The sequence below is a fragment of the Microchirus variegatus genome (genome assembly GCF_963457635.1).
Source record: "Microchirus variegatus genome assembly, chromosome: 23".
Taxonomy (NCBI): domain Eukaryota; kingdom Metazoa; phylum Chordata; class Actinopteri; order Pleuronectiformes; family Soleidae; genus Microchirus; species Microchirus variegatus.
In genome coordinates, this window is record NC_139824.1 from 17,593,025 (window position 1) to 17,611,076 (window position 18,052).

Sequence of the window (18,052 nt, forward strand, 5' to 3'; positions counted from 1 at the left end):
TACACGCTTCTTTAAGGATCCAGTGACGGTACAACACAATACTTCTACCATCGAATATAAGTAAAAATGCTTGCATAATATTGGAAATAGATTTTATACAACACGGCTAACTATACATTTCATTTATTCAATTAGTAAAAAAGTAGTAGTTTTATTTTGAAAAACTTCAACTAACAGGAAAAAGCTTTGTTTACGTGTTTAGCACTAGCTCAGCTAACGGAAATAACGTATAACGTATATATATACACACATATATATATTTATACGTATATATTCATATATATAAATTAATAAAAACAGGCAAACTTTATTTAAAAGTTTTATTTTCAATAAACCAAATCAAGAAAATATAATACAAAATTCATATTTTGTATATATATAATATTAATTATTATTAATTCTATTAATCCAATTAAGACTGCAAGTATAAGTAATAATGTGCAAAAAAATAATAGAATGAGTATAATATGTACCAAACGCTGTCGTATGTTCATGCAACCAAAAGAGAACGTTCCGTAAAAGGTTGTGACAAACACTGTGGGAATCGAGTGTTTAACCAAAAGCTAGTATTAGGAGAACGTTAGGAAAACTTTCCGTGACAACCACAGGACAACCTAGGACAAACCTTTCAACATTGTTTGCCCAATAATGAAGAGCGACTGTGGCTGATGCCAGAGGACAAAGTCCATTTTCTAACTAAATTCTGTGATTGTGAAACGTCAGACTTGGAAACTGACAAAAACTCAAACTTAACTGTGGATTAAAGACGTGCACCGTGTGGAAAAATATTAAACTGTTTGGCACAAAACCCATCTCACTATATTAATATGTTGTTATCTATTGATTAAGGTGTCAAATTATAGTTATTTACTTGCAAAAAAAGGGACAAAATCTGATGATTGAGGGAGGAAAATAAATTATTCCTGTACACAAATATGCATTCATTATTTGGGCTTTATGTGGTCACCGATTATGTTTTCACCGTCTCCTAAATGTCACACATCTGAGACGAGACGCCAACACTCTGCTGCTTTTGTTCCACGAGTCAAAGATTGAGAAAAAAAACACATTTAGTCAGCTCTTTGAGTTCTGATCGAGTATTTATTGAAACCGGTACAAACGAGTAATTTATTCACAGCACGCCGTCAGACGTCAGACATCAGACATCGTCGTACGGTTTGCGTCCCGTGTCAAAACTCCTCAGTTCATTTTTCTTCCGTCTCCGTCTTCAGTTGTGGACAGGTCCTCTTGTTGGGGTCCATCACCACGGGCGGAGGCAACTGCAGACAGCCGGCCTGCGCCGCGAAGTCCTCCATCTCCTGCTGCGTCACCTCCCTCCTCCTGCTGAACAGGTACAAGGTCACCGTCTTGTACCTGGCCGACTCTACGTCGAAGCGAACCAGCAGGCAGTCTGCGCAGGTCCCGAACAAGGTCCCGGTGAAGTTCAAGCCCACCAACGGGACTCTGATGACGTGGCCTTCCCTCGCGACGTCGTGGCGATGAGCCGTGCAGTTGTCGCCCTCGCGGCTGACCTGGGTGAAAGAGTCGCCGCCGTAGTCGATGGTTACGCTGTCTCTTGCTCTCATGATCCGAGCCGCACTGGGGTCTTTCAGACTGCCCGCGACCAGGTTCCACCGTCCCTCCAAGTGAAGAGCGTCCAGCCGATCCGAGGGCCGGAGTAAGTCTTCACAGGCCGGAGGAGGAGGAGGAGGAGGAGGAGGAGGAGGAGACGAGTGGCAAACACAGAACGCCAAACACAGAACTGCAACGCACGCGGCAAACATCTCCGTCACCGTCTTGTCGTCCTGGGTTCAGGGATGGATTCGGGATCAGATGTGTCCTGGTCAGAGCGCGTCGGGGCACTTTTCTGCTTTTATAGACGCGATATTGATCCGTACACAGAGGCCCTCCTCCCCATCACGATGTTGTTTTTTTCGACGGTGAAATGAAATTGCGTCCTCAGAAGAAGAGTGGACTCAAGGACAGTCAAATAAAGTCACGGTAAAAAATCAACAACAAGTTTAAATTTCTGTTTTTACTGGAACACCAGTGATCTTTTGGACTTTTACACAATATGTTAACAATAATTAATTCATTTTGACCTCTTTACTGGGTTCATTTGCCGACACGAGGGACCTCCCTGCTCTGGTTTTCAAGTGAAAGATGGAACCGAGGAACACTGCGGAGTTTGGTTTGGACTAAGCCGCCTCTGTAGGATCCATAGACCCTCAACCTGAGAGATTAAACCCTTCATCCCCGTTAAATCCACCTATATCTGTAAGAGGCAGCAGCAGATGAATGTCTGCCGTTTACACTGGAACTCGTTTCCACTTGGCATAAACAATAGGTAACAAAGCCCTTGATAGAGGGTATAACTATAGTAGTTTAGTATCACAATGAATACTAAATTACTGGAATATTAAATCAGCAAAGTAAAATAATAGTAATAATTCATGTTCTAATGTTATGGTCTGTTTTGTTGATTAAAAAGATTAAAAGTGAATATCTCCCTGCAGAGCTCAGCAGAGTATTAACCCTCACTAATCATTTTCTTGTTACGAGGGCACTTTATGTCTCATTATAGGGAGACGTAACGCCATTATTTCCCCAAAATCCAGACTATTTTCACCGTTACGGGCTCGTCGTCGTCTCCTGAGCTCCGTCTGCAACAATCGCTCACGGATCTTGTTCATTTCTTTACTTCCGTTCAGGGCGAAGATTCAGCACAATTTAAGAATTAAGAATTGCGTGTATATTATATTATATTCACTTGTTCCCAGCAGTGCAGCACACACACACACACACACACACACACACACACACACACACACACACACACACACACACACACACACACACACACACACACACACACACACACACACACACTGAGCATTTCATCCACTAAATCTTCAGATTACAAAGCTGGAGAACAACGCTCCTCTTGGAAAAATTGGATTATGAACTGGGATTACAATTCAGATAGAGCCTATTACATCCCTGGATTAAGGAAGAGGTGATACTGTGTTTATATCAGGGGTTCTCAAAGACACCTGAGGGCCAATTTAGGAACCCAACATTGGACTGAGGGTCGCCAAAGGAAAAAAAAACATAAAGAAATCCCATTTGTAATCATTTTAATGACCAGATTGCAGTTCTACAGTTTATCGTTAAGTAATTTTAGCGTTAATATAATAACGCTTTATAATTTACTGGGTAATTATCCAGTATTTTGGCCATTGTTCTTACCTTCTAATTACAGGTTAATACCAAGTAACACATTTCTGTTACCATATATTTACTGGGTAAATAGCTAGTAATTGGGGGCTGTAGCTACCTGCTTATTACCAGCTTATAACACAATAATACACTAAAATTCACCATATAGAAACCAGGTAAATACCCAGTATTTTTGTTTACACTTATTGGTCTGTATCCAGTAATGTCCAATAAACATTTAACAAGCTTAGTCGCTCCTGGATTAAAACTATCAACTGTAATTCACTGCGGGGGCCGCCAGAAATGTTTCTGCGGGCCGCCATTGGCCCCCGGGCCGCACTTTGAGAACCAATGGTTTACATAGAATAGACCGTGTTAGATGAACGTCCAGTTTGTCACTCATTGTCAGTTTAATCATCACACCATTCATGAATCAGACACTCTGTATACTCATCCATGCAGGGATATATATATATATGTATATATATATATATATATATGAAAGGAAATCTTTTAAAACTGACAGTAGCCCACAAATATTCAGCGTTATAATAAATCTGACAAATGCATTAATCTATATTACAAAGCGAATACAAACTTTTTTCCGATTCCAATACTAAGAAAAATCACTAAAATAAAGTCATCTCCTCTCAGGAACCTCCCCCACGTCTTTGGACTTTGTACACGTAGACACGACGGCTTTTTAAAAAATAAAATGGAAATAAAAATAAACGCTATAATCTGTTATTACGCCTCACTGCATCTAAACCGTAACGATCCCGCGTAGCTCGATCGGCTGTTCTCGTCCCCCTCTACGATGCGGTCAAATGGAAATTAATTCAAACGTCGTTTAAAAACGCAGTCCGGGGTTTCGCGAAGCTCTTCAAGGCACTTTAAAATAAAAACTCCCAAAAAATAAAAGTCAATGTCATTTTTCATCCTCGCTCACTTTCCTCTCGGATTATCAGAGCTCACGAGTGGGACGAGGACGTTTCAGGGTGAACGTTGGCTGAAGGGAGGTCCGGGGAAGGGAAATGGTGATTAAAAAGTGGAGCGGGAGGGTGCATTAAATAAAAAAGACAGGGGGGTTCAGGGGGGGGGGGAGTGTGTGTGTTGTGATACTGCAGACTGAGAGGAAGTGCATTGATTCACATGAGCGAGCAGCACTGGCAGCTCTTGTGTTTGGGTGCTGCTTCGGCTTCAGCCCTCGCCGGGCTCCGCGTGTCCGTGTCCACCGCGCCCGCGCTGTTCGCCTCCGCTCCTCCTCCTCCTCCTCCTCCTCCTCCTCCGACGACGACGGCGCTCGGGGCTTTTTTGGCCTGAGACAGAAGGGGCTCCTGCTCCGCGGCCACCTCTGTCCTCTGGGGCTCGACGACGCCCAGGGGCACCTCCTGAAAGCGGCCAGATGCGGCGGTGGTGGCGGCGGCGGCGGCGGTGGGGTCTCGGGCTCCACGTGGTGACGTTCCAGCTTCAACTTCAGCTCTGGGCGCGACGGAGGAGGCCTGCGTCTCAGCGTAAACGGGCACCGACGCCATTGTAGCGCCCTCTAGAGCAGTGGCTGCAGGCTGCAGTTGTGTTTCTTCGGCTTCTGTGCTTTCGTCGCCCTCCTCCTCGTCTCCAGCTCCAGCGTCTAGTTGTGCCTCCGGAGTGGATTCAGACGCCATTTTTACTACCTCCTCCACAAAGTTCCCGTGCTCTACGCTCACTCCTTCATGCGGCTTCACGAGGGCGTGAGCGTTATCATCATCATCATCATCGTCACCTTCATCTGTGACGATCACACACTCCGCTCTCGTCACCAGCGTCGTCCCTTCGTCTTCGGCCCCGTTCAAGTTGACCTCGGGCTCCGCCTCCGAGACGCCCAGACTCAGCCCAGGCTCCGCCTTCGAGACGCCAAGACTCAGCCCAGGCTCCGCCTCTGAGACGCCGAGACTCAGCCGACCAGGCTCCGCCTCCGAGACGCCCAGACTCAGCCCAGGCTCCGCCTCTGAGACGCCCAGACTCAGCCCAGGCTCCGCCTCCGAGACGCCAAGACTCAGCCGACCAGGCTCCGCCTCTGAGACGCCGAGACTCAGCCCAGTCTCCGCCTCTGAGACGCCCAGACTCAGCCCAGGCTCCGCCCTCACGGAAAGGACACCTCCCGAAACGGCCTCGTGATTCTCATCTTTAAACGCTCCTCCTCCGTTAGTCAACACACTTCCACTTCCGTCCAGTAGAGGGCTTTGGATCATATTCACTACACTTGCTTCAGCTGTTTCTGCAGAGAAAATGAAATATTTTGTCAGTAAAAGAGGATTAAATTTATTTTGAGATCAGTTTTTCCAGAAAATTAGGATTATTCTTTCTTTGCGGTTGGCGTACGTGCAACGCGACTCGATTTATGTCTTCTAATATTGTTTATAAAAAACTTAAACGGTGCTAAATGACACAGAAAAGCCATTTTCTGGACACCATTGGTGCATTAAAGTTAGAAAATAGAGAATGTCATAAGCACCGAGTCACAGGAAAAACAAAACTGAGCAGAAACTTAAACTAAAGATGACAAACAAAAGTCACTTGGATATTAATGTTAACACAAGTCAGAAATTAATCAAGCATACGATTCAACAACTTTTCAGTTGAGGAATGCAAGTAAATAACTATAGTTTGACCTCTTAATCAAGTGAAAATAATGTGATTTAAAAAAAATAAAAAAATTTTTTTTCATAAAACCAGAAATTTGAAAATGAATGTCCCACAATAACAATAATAATAATTATAATAACAGTAATTTAGCATTAATGTCAAGTTCCATATATTATAATTATTATATGCAACGTCTGATTCAAGGTGAGGTGAATATTCATCACAGCACGTTTAGGACTCCGTCCTTTATTGTGTAAATGATTAAATATTAAAACAATGCATCAAATCTGTAAAGGTAAAGAAACCTCGGTGAGAAGAGAGAACTCCTTACTCACCTATTGTTTCTCCGTTCTGCACAACATCTCGGATCATTCCTGCAGGAATGCATTGTTTAAAAAGAAAGAAGAAAGACAAAGGGATAATTGCTCGACAAAGAAAGATGCACAAATGTGACATTAGAGAACGACAAGACTGAATGTGAAGATGTGAAGCCGAGGAAACAAAACAGCAAGGAGAACAAATTACTAAATCTGATTAAAACTCATTTATAAGCAGTGACGTCATAGCATCAGAAATGCAAACGTGAGGAAGATTCAAGGTGATTAAGTCGTGAAACGGACCGAATGGCAGCCGTTCTCCTCTCTTACATCTTATTATAATCACTATCTGTAGCAGAACCCTTCACTCACCTTCTCCAGCCTCTGACACCTTCACCTTCACCGTCTGCTGCTGTGAAAATGGGAAAGGAGAGGAATTAAAGTTTGCCGCTGAAGTCAAACGGATAAAATATTCATCTTTAAGCTGCTGTGTGTGAACCTCTGGTGAGTTTTTGAGAAGAACACAAGAAGAAAACAGTAAACAAGTAATAAAATCTAGAACATCATAGATTAAGCTTTAAGGGGGGAACGTAAAACCCGGAAGACTTTCTTTATTCTTTATTCGCTCTCTCTCTCTGTGTGCGTGTGTGTTGTCTAAACTCTGTAAATACACCAGACAGCAACACACTGAGCTTTAAAAAGACATGTGTGGGGATGTAGGTCATGAACTAAGGAGGAAATGATTGGATACGGATTCAGAAAGAGACAAAATAAACTAGAAAAGCACTCGGAGAGAGCAGACGTCCGCCAAGGCAGCTCAGCGCCTACGAAATACACCCTGCCGACGCACCCGGGGTCAGACAGCGAGTGTTGTAACCAGTGATAGCATCTACGCATCACGCTTAAAATTTAATCACTTGTTCCTGGACCCGTTGCGGACATTTCATCCAAATCTGTCGGTGACTTTTCGAGTTATGTTGCCAACAGACAGACAGACAGACAGACAGACACGTTATGCGAAAACATGAGTAAATGGTCCTGCGTGACAAATGGAAAACCTTCAATTTGAACTCGAGTTAAGAAAAAACACAAGTGAAAACACTTCAGCGAGGTGAAGGTGGTGAATCAAACTGGTGAATAATTATAACAATCGATAAGGATAATCAATTAATTAATGGTGTGAATTAAGATAAGAATAAAAACTGTATATATAAGATTACTACAAGAGGCTATAGGATGACTTATGAGATGGGTTTTCAAGGCAAACTGTCACAGACGCACAGTGTGAGCTCGTTTACCACGTTCACTTCTTCAGCCACCTTCCATAACGGAGTGTGTGTGCGTGTGTGTGTGTGTGTGTGTGTGTGTGTGTGTGTGTGTATTCCTTACTTCTTGTCCATCCTCCAGCTGCTGCTGCTTCTCGCTCTCATCCGCCAACCGCTGACTCTCTGCCTGCAACCTGAGACACACAGGATTATTTTACCGTTTCAGACTTCAGCGTCAACATCTGCCCTTAGACACATTTATATATTTATATGATAAGAATCTGTAAGCAAACACACACTTTCATCACCATTGTTTGGCTTTGTGACCTGAGAATGAATGAATGAATGAATGAATGAATGAATGAAAGAGTGCAACTGTGCACATGTTTGTGTGACACAGAGAGAGAAGCTCTACTCTCTGCTGTAAATAGAAGTTTTAACCTTTAGGAAAATATAAATCATGGCCATCAGTGTTAATATTGTGAGGGAGGCTGCAAATAAATGAACATACAGAGTGTTGATTAGAGTTAAGAAATAAATAGACTTGGGTGAGATGATCTCTAACGCACCCCGAGGACATACTGCATTCATGCAAACTCAGGAAATGTGGACTCGTGGCCTTTAAAGCTCACATAGAGTGGTCCTGTTGCACATATATGTTAGTTATGGAGGTCTACTTACACACATTAACTTGTTTTTATGCTCAAAAACCTCCTAGTTGCTGTAAACGAGCCGATAGACAAATTGAGTATAGCATGTTATAGCAACCTAAGGAAGTGATTTCAATGAAAACAAAGTGAGGACCGGCCAAAATGTCCTCACTCTGTAAAAATGACCTCACTTTGTTGGTTAAAAACCATCACTGGTCCCCAGTATGCCACAAGTACAAGATGCACACGCACGCACGCACACGCACGCACGCACACGCTTCATTCACACAGTTTCTGTACTTGTCAATGTTCATCTCCATCTCCTGAGCCTGGGGGCCCCACAGAGGCGAGCGAGGCCCCTGAGCAGCGAGGGACGCCGGGGACAGAGGAGCTCCTTCCATCAGCCACTGATCCCTTAATGATTTCCTCTGGATTCAGAGAAGAGAAAAGAAAAGAAAGGAAAAGAAAACAGAGGAGAGGCAGGTGAGGAAGAGGACACACAGGAGAGAGAGAGAGAGAGAGAGAATGAGTCAGTTTCCACAACACTGAATCGTCTCCTTTTCATTTATTCCATTCACGCGATGCACAAATCCATTGAGAAAGCAACAAAATAAATAAATAAATAAACACCGTTGTTTTGTTTTGTTTTGTTTTGCACAGTCCGTGATCACAAAGGAGCAGAGAAAGAGAAGAAGAAGAAGAAGAAAGTATTTTACCTTCTCATTAATCAGCAAACAACTCTTTCTTTATATGAGGTCATTGTAATAATACTGAGTCATATGTGAGGCGCCATATGTACGAATGTGGCCAAAAACGGTTACTACACTCAAATTCAAAACACCAAGGTCTTTTTAGGTTTGGTTTTCTGACGTAACTGGCAACCCGTGGTTGCTCGGCAGCTGAGACTCTACTGACTGCAATGATTGGTAGACGGCGGTAGGTGGCGCCACATGACGCCAAAACAATGATTTCAAAACATAAACATGATTTGCAGTCTGCAAAAATATTGTTTTTAATGCAAATATTTTGTCTGTACTGTTGTTGTTGGTGAGTTCAGTTTGTTATATGAACATTATTCCTGAGTCTCTGTGACATATTAGGAGGATTTTATGATTTATTACATAATGCACCTTTAACTTTCTTATTTTGCATCCTGGCTTTGCTGTGGTTCAAGGTGTTTATGCTCTAGATCTTTTATATATTAGACATTGGAGTTCTTCATAAATGCTTACTATAGAAGTGGAAAAGTGCATTGTTTTCTAAAGGACGTTCGTACACTGGCTGTTTTTGTACGTCGTCTTAATTTAGACACCGAATTAGTATGCAGCATGTAATTGGGACACAGCCTACACTTCCTCCATATAATGAAGCGCTGCCATGCAGGAAAACACACACACAGCAGCAGTTACACGGTTACACAGACCAGGGGCGTAGCTCGTGAACAGGCAGGGCAGGCAACTGCTTGGGGCCCCCCCGAGCCGATAGGGGGGCCCCCCCGACACTGTTTTTACTGAAATGTGCAGTGAGCAGCCGCCTCCCCGTCCCCCTTAAACAACAATGACATCTCAGTAGTAAACCCCCCCTAAAGGGGCCCCACCTCACTTTAACCTGTGTGAAGTTATCGTTCTGCAAGTTGGAAAATGAAGAGGATTATTTACAGTGTAATGCATATCTTTTTTACTCAGTTTATATATGTTTTTTTCAGTTATTTACAGTATTTTATTGTACTATATATTTATAGTGTTTCATAATGTGGGTTCTTTACAGTGTAATGTATTTTTTACTAAGTTCAAATATGTTTTTTTCAGTTATTTACAGTATTTTATTGTTCTATATATTTATATTGTTTTATAATGTGGGTTCTTTACAATGTAATGTATTTTTTACTAAGTTTATGTTGTTAGCTATTTACAGTATTTTATTGTTCTTTACATTTATATTTTCACATACTTTTTAATTACAAGATTTTTCCATGTTATTTCATTCATTTCGTTTTTCATTACATAATGGTGATGAACACTGGTTGGAAGGAAGGGCCCCCTGGGGATTTTTGCTTAGGGCCCCTACAGACTCTAGAATCGCCCCTGACACAGACGGTGGATTAGAAAGAGTTCATGCAGACGACGATATGAAATTTAAAAAAAAAGTGGACGACGACGTAAGTAAAAGAGTGAAATCAGGGCCGTTTCTAGCTGTTTGGGGGCCCTATGCGAGAGAGATACTATTTGGGGGCCCCTATTTTTTGTCAAACTCGAGGTAGAGATTCCTAACTTTTTCATATATTCTGTGATGATGCAGCAGGTAACAAGGTAGCATAAAAAAGTAGCATAACAAGGTGGCATAACAAGGTGGCATAACAAGGTAGCATAACCAGGTAGCATAACCAGGTAGCATAACAAGGTGGCATAACAAAGTAGCATAACAAAGTAGCATAACCAGGTAGCATAACATGGTAGCATAACAAGGTAGCATAACATAAAACAGTTTTAACCCATGATTCAAAAACAGTACAAAATAAATAACAAAACTTACTTCAAAATAAATATAATGGATTATAATGGGATTTTTACCTGATTAACCCAACAAACACTTACATGCTTTGCAAATATATGCATAATGAATGCATGCAATACATGCAAATAAAGACAGGTACTTTTAATTCTCAAAAATATAATAAAATATGAGTCTGAACTTGCAGCTTGGGGGCCCCCTGGTGGCTGCGGGGCCCTATGCAGCTGCATAGTCCGCATATAGCAAGAAATGGCTCTGAGTGAAATGTGTTTGTTCGAAGTGACGACGCAGAGTAACATCTGTGCTCGTGTCACCAGATTTCATCTCCCCACAGAGAGAAGAGCAGCATGAATATGAGATGGTGAATGTGTGGACGTCGTATTCCCTCCTTCAGGAAACAGACACGGCCCAGTGAGTGAGCGTAGCCTCGGGCTAACATGCTTCTCCCGCCTGACGACAACAAACCGAACGCTTTCAAGTTTTTAAAATAAAAAACAAAACAACAAGAAGAAGTGCTCAGTTTCTCTGTGCAGTTTTCTTTCTGAACAACATTTTTACGAGGAGACAAACAACACACGCTGATTTCAAACTGCATAAACCACAGTCGTATATCGTTTCTTTTATTTACGCGCACGCGACTTCTTTTAAAATGTGAATACATTCACAGAAAATCTAGCTCAGAGTATTTAAAAACAAACCCGTTGTAAAGTATGTTATGAGAACAAAAAAGGAAATCACTGTTTTAACAAAGACAAAGTTTAACGGCAGCTGAAGTTACATAAAACTTTATTTATATAATCGTGCACAGACACACTGAGGAAAGTCATGCTTTTAATGATGAAAATATAATATTCCATGATATATATTAAATATAATGTGAACTCTGTAAACAGTTGCACAGTTTATTTTTCATGGATATATGTGATATATAAGTTAGAGCTGCAACTAACGATTATTTTCTCGATTAATCGATGAATCGTTTGGTCCATAAAATGTCAGAAAATGTTAAAAAACATTGATCAGTGGAAATGACGATGTTCTCCCATGTCTTTGTTTTTGTCCACAAACCAAAATGATTCAGTTTGAATGATTTCTTTGTTTATGTGGAGCAAAGAAACAATGAGAATATTGACATTTAAGAAGCTAAAACAATCAGAAATCTGGTTTTAATCATGAAAAAAGCTTCAAAATTTTCAAAACAGTTGACGATTAATAGTCTAAAACAGGTTGTGTTCACATTTATGTCATTGATAATAATAATAATAATAATAATATATATATTATAAATATAATCAGTATGACGGCTGTTTTGTAACCACCTGACCTTGGTTCAAATGTGTGTCATCAACCACACGGTGAACTTTCTTAAGTAGCAACGACGAAGGTCTAATCTAGTAAAATAAGTGTATTTTTTATCTTTTTATGCCGATATAACAACGTACAACTTCAAAAGTTTGGGCTCACTTAAAAAACGTCCTTGTTTTTGAAGGAAAAGCACTTTTTTCCAATGAATCTAACATTAAATGACTCATAAATACATTCTATACATTGTTAATGTGGTAAAGACGTCTGTTTTTTAATGGAATATGTACATAAGTGTATATAGGCCCATTTCCACTGTTCTAATGGTGTTAGAAGACTATTGGATGATCAGAAAACCCTTGTATTTTTTAATAAAAATCATAATTTCTAATCTTGTCAATGTCTTGACTATATTTTCTTTCTCTTTTGCTGAATAAAAGTCTGACTTTTAACTGAAAACACAACAAAAATTGTATAGCTGAGGCCAAACTGTTGAACGGTCGTGTATATCTGAAAACCCCAAAGCTCTAACCTCTGACCTCTGACCTTTGACCCATGTTTACAGAAATGTGGCAGCCATTAGAGCCACAAACTCATGTGTGTGTGTGTGTGTTTCCCTGCAGCAGCAGCAGCAGCAGAACAAACCCTCGCTCTGTTCTTCTGCTGCTGCTGTGCATTCAACGCCGTCGTCTCCTGCAAACGTTTCCCCTGCAGCTGTTTATGTTGCTGCTGCTGCTTTTATCGCACTCACACAATCTAAAGCAGGGATTAACGTCAATGTCACGGCTAATGAATTCCACTAAACGCGGCGATGATATCATATCGACCTCCTTTGAGAGAGAGAGAGGAAGTGTCTGAATAATAATTTTTAGAATCAATCTTTAATATTCTTTTCTTTAATATACAGTACGCCTGTACACGACGAGCGGCATCAAACACAGTTTTTGAGGAATGTGTAACGCAGCGGAGGAGGAAATGGGAAACGACGATCTGGGAAATGATGTGGAAACAATAGAGCGACTCTGAGGCTCTGAGGCTCTGAGAGAGAGAGAATAAACTCTGACGTAAACACTGATTTCAGCAAAGGAAAAGATCGTCTGTGACCTTGTGAGAACCTGGAAGGACCAGGAAGTGTGTGTGTGTGTGTGTGTGTGTGTGTAAGTAAATCTGTCTTTGTGAGGACTTTAAGACCTGGTTTAAAGGGTTAAGGTTAGAATTAAGTTAAGGTTAAGGGGTTATGGAATGCATTATGTCTATGGTTTAAGGTTAGGGTTAGTAACTAACTAACTTGGACAATAATTCAAGAACTGGAATGAGACAGAATGTGATGCACAGTGTGTGTGTGTGTGTGTGTGTAGTTGTATGGACCAATACTTGTCAAGTAAACCTGTCTTTGTGAGGACATTTTGGCTGGTGCACACAACTCAAACAGGCTTTTTGAGGATTAAGACCTGGTTTTTAAAGAAGTTTATCTGAATAAATTATCTGTATATTATACATTTTATTTTTTGCAGATTTTCTGCATTTTAAAGGTGCATTATGTAATAAATCTAAATCAACTGGCCATAAAATCCTCCTAATATGTCACAGAGACTCAGGAATAATGTTCATATAACAAACTGAACTCACCAACAACAACAGTACAGACAAAATATTTGCGTTAAAAAAAAAAAATTTGCAGACTGCAAATCATGTTTATGTTTTGAAATCGTGTTTTGGCGTCATGTGGCGCCACCTACCGCCGTCTACCAATCATTGCAGTCGGTAGAGTCTCAGCTGCCGAGCAACCACATGTTGCCAGTTACGTCAGAAAACGAAACCTAAAAAGACCTCGGTGTTTTGAATTTGAATGTAGTAACTGTTTTTGGCCACATTCTTACATATGGCGCCTTTAAGGTTAGAATTAGGTTCAGGTTAAGGTTAGGATAAGGTATTTAGGGAATGCATTATGTCTATGGTTTAAAGTTAAGGGTTAGAGAGTGAGGTTAGGGTTAAGGTTAGTAGCTAACAAACTGGGACAACAATTCAAGAACTGGAATTAAATTAAATTAACGTGTCCACACAAAACCAGCATGTGTGTAGGTTAGAATTAGGTTAAGGTCAGGGTTAGGGTTAGGCATTTAGTTGATGGTTAAGGTAAGGGTTAGGGTCCTAGGGAATGCATTATGTCTATGGGTTAGGGTTAGAGTTAGAGAATGAGGTCGACTAACTGGGACAACATTTCAAGAAGTGGAATGAGAGAGAAATTTAAAGTGTCTGCACAAAACCAGCATCAAAATCTGCAGAGGATCTTGGCTGAGATTAAGAATTAAGGCTGTGTGTGCATGTGTGTGTGTGTGTGTGTGTGTGTGTGTGTGTGTCACACCTTGAGCTGCTGCAGTCTCAGCCTCTCCTCCTCCAGCTCTCTCCTGACTTTTTCCTGCTCATCCTGCTGCCGACGCTTTTCCTGGAAGAAGAATGAGAGATGATGAAGTGGGAGAGAAGGAAAATTGCAATAAAAGCAGAATGAACGCAGAGAGAGAGAGAGAGAGAGAGAGTGAGTTTGACTTCAGAGAGAAAGACGGACTCGTAAAAGTCAGACATAAAACAAGCCGAGCTCACTGATTAAAGATGGCAGACATGGACACCGTCACTGTCTCCATCCCATAATAACAAGAGCACCTGTCGTCATGGGAACCTGTCTTTGACACGGCGGCTCACTCAGTAAATTATTAAAGGGCTTGAACACACACACAGTTTACCTTCTCTTTGTTGACTCTGCAGGTGTTTGCTGATCATTCACTTGTGAACGCTGCCCACAGAGTTTCACTTTTTAACCTTTTTAGCAGCAGGTGATGCAGTAAAAGTGGTTATTTTAGTTAATTTAGTCATGAAAGGCAAGTAAAATAAAGGTTAGGGTCATTTTTATAATAAATAAAATGAAAATTATCAACTGAAATGTCTTCACCTGTGACTACAGTTAAGTTTCTAAAACCTTTGCCTAATAAATTGTATTTTTACTTACATGAATTCCTATTATACTGTATATAATCAGGTTTGGAATTCTTTTTGGATGGCTTACCAAAAACAGATAGTGTGCTTACAGCTTAAAGCAAGTTCAATTTAACCCAAGAACACTAATAACACACAATAAATACACCCAATAAAAAGTACTTGTCATCAAAATATATCAAAACATGACAATACATGACAAATTATAGTATATATACAAATTATAGTATGACGTTTTTGTCAAATTTTGGACCAAATTTTTTTTTTTTTTTTTTTTAAATTACCAAATTTTAGACGACATAGTATAGTATGACAAATGGAATTCGGAATTCTATGCATTTAACCCTAGAACACTATTATCGCTCAAATTCAAAAACACCATCACTAACGCCGGGTGAATTCTACCCGAGATAATAAATACACCCAATAAAAAGTACTTCAAAGTCATCAAAATATATCAATACGTGACACATTTGAGTCGTGTTCTTTTACTTTAAACTGTGTCTTGTCTAAAAGAAAATGAAAGAAAAACATCACGAGGTGACAAATGCTCCAAAATGACTGGAAAATTAGGAATTTGGGAACAAAAAAATTCAAAAAAAATTGGTTTTCATGAAAATCACATACATTTATTTGCTCAGGTGAAAACCACCCGGCAATGGTGTTCTAGAGTTAAGACTTTTTAAGACTTTAAAACTTTATAAATGCCACAACAAAGCTGCCCAAAACACACAAGTTTGTCCAAATGTTTATTTCTAGATAAAACATGGACTTTTTGGTCCAGTGCAAAAGTTAGAACATCTAATTCCATGATCCCGGTGTTTGTGTCGTGGTTTGTTTTGTATGTTACTGCAAGATTTATTATTTTTTTAAATTACTTTTACCAATTATTTTTGAGATTTTCACCCACTAAAAAAAAAATCATCCTAAAAGTGTGAACACTCACAGCGATGGCCTCCAGTCGCAGTTGGTACTTCTCAGCCTCATCCATCCTGGAACCTGCACAACACACGGAGACAAAGGTCTGAGATCAGACGTCGAGAAGTGAATCCATCGTTAAGAGTTTACTGTGCTTGAGAGAAAGAATCCAGACGATTATTTCAGAAGAATCACCGTGTTTTTAGCGCGATTACAAAAAAGCTGACGGGTGGAAAAAACTAATTCAGAGGTGAGGATTTCAGCCGTTTCTATTAGTGAAGCGTGCGATTAGACATATAATCCTCTGTACGCCGTTAAATCACAAACTCAGAGTTTCTCACGAGCTTCTAACTCTGTTTTTAGAGAAGAAGGAAAAACAACAACGTTAAAAAAGGAGCCGTTTCTCCAGAGAGAAACAACACTTAGAGCTCACGGTGTGGCTTTAATACAAAACACTGTAATTATAGCAAAATCACTGTTATTGGAAACTGTAGGAAAGTTTTTTTTGTGCAAAGGCAGCAATAATCTGTCGCTAAGTGATAATCCCGCGTGGGCCACAAAGAGTTGTGTCGCACAGATTAAAAACAGAGACAGAGATGGTGTTTTTTGGGGGGATTTTTAAAAAGATAACTTTATTATATTTAACCCTAAAACAGCTGTTTGTGTCCTTCATTTCTCTGTAATCGTTAAAATCCAGCGTTATTCTGGCCTTCACCGTCCTAGCATCTCCGTCTACTTCCTCGTCTATTTTCTTGGTCTGTGTCCTAAAAAGAAGTTTATCTGAAGAAATTATCTGTATATTGTACTTTTTTTTTTGCATTTTTTCTGCATTTTAAAGGTGCATTATGTAATAAATCATAAAATCCTCCTAATATGTCACAGAGACTCAGGAATAATGTTCATATAACAAACTGAACTCACCAACAACAACAGTACAGACAAAATATTTGCGTTAAAAAAAATATTTTTTGCAGACTGCAAATCACGTTTATGTTTTGAAATCACTGTTTTGGCGTCATGTGGCGCCACCTACCGCCGTCTACCAATCATTGCAGTCGGTAGAGTCTCAGCTGCCGAGCAACCACGGGTTGCCAGTTACGTCAGAAAAACGAAACCTAAAAAGACCTCGGTATTTTGAATTTGAATGTAGTAACTGTTTTGGCCACATTCTTTCATGTGGCGCCACCTACCGCCGTCTACCAGTCATTGCAGTCGGTAGAGTCTCAGCTGCCGAGCAACCACGGGTTGCCAGTTACGTCAGAAAACGAAACCTAAAAAGACCTCGGTGTTTTGAATTTGGATGCAGTAACTGTTTTGGCCACATTCTTTCATGTGGCGCCACCTACCGCCGCCTACCAGTCATTGCAGTCAGTAGAGTCTCAGCTGCCGAGCAACCACGGGTTGCCAGTTACGTCAGAAAAACGAAACCTAAAAAGACCTCTGTGTTTTGAATTTGAACGCAGTAACCGTTTTTGGCCACATTCTTACATATGGCGCCTTTAAATCGCAGAAAGTCTCCTCCACGACAACCTTCAAAATGTCCTATTCCGACTCAAAAATAATTAGCATTTACATGCAGATTGTTATGCACCTTTAAAAAGAATGAAAAATAAACTTTTCTACAAACACGTCAATGCCAAAAATGACGTTTTTCACCCACTAATCCACTGCTTCTACACTAAATATTCTACATTCTTCTGCTTCGTCACTTAACTTGGTGCAAAGTGAGCGTCAAAGTGCAGACATGAACATTTTCTAGCGTTTCTTTGTGAGGTGAAAGACGATCAGAAGAAGAAACTTTTTCTTCTTATTTTGAATAACCTGGAGGTCACAGTTTGAGCCTCCGGAGTTTTTTGGCGGATGTTTGTTGCTCGTGTTTCGTTATCAGCTCGAGGAAAAAAAAAAAGAGCTTGAAATAGAAGCCGGAGACAAACAAGACAAACACAAACAAACAAGAAGCTTTGATTAGTCAGAGGAGTTATCGAGGAACTCCCCGTAGACGCACGACGACGACGACGACGGCGATAATTAAGACGACGCGTCGCGGGAGATTGTTGCAGGAAGAGGAAAAGGATTTATCAAAGTCAAAAAGTCTTAGAGACGAGAAGTGAAGAAGTGGAATGAGAGAGAAATTAAATATTAGAGCTGAAACAATCGATTATTAATCGATTTGAAGCTTTTTTCATGATTAAAACAAGATTTCTGATTGTTTTTAGCTTCTTAAATGTGAAGATTTTCTTTGTTTCTTTGCTCC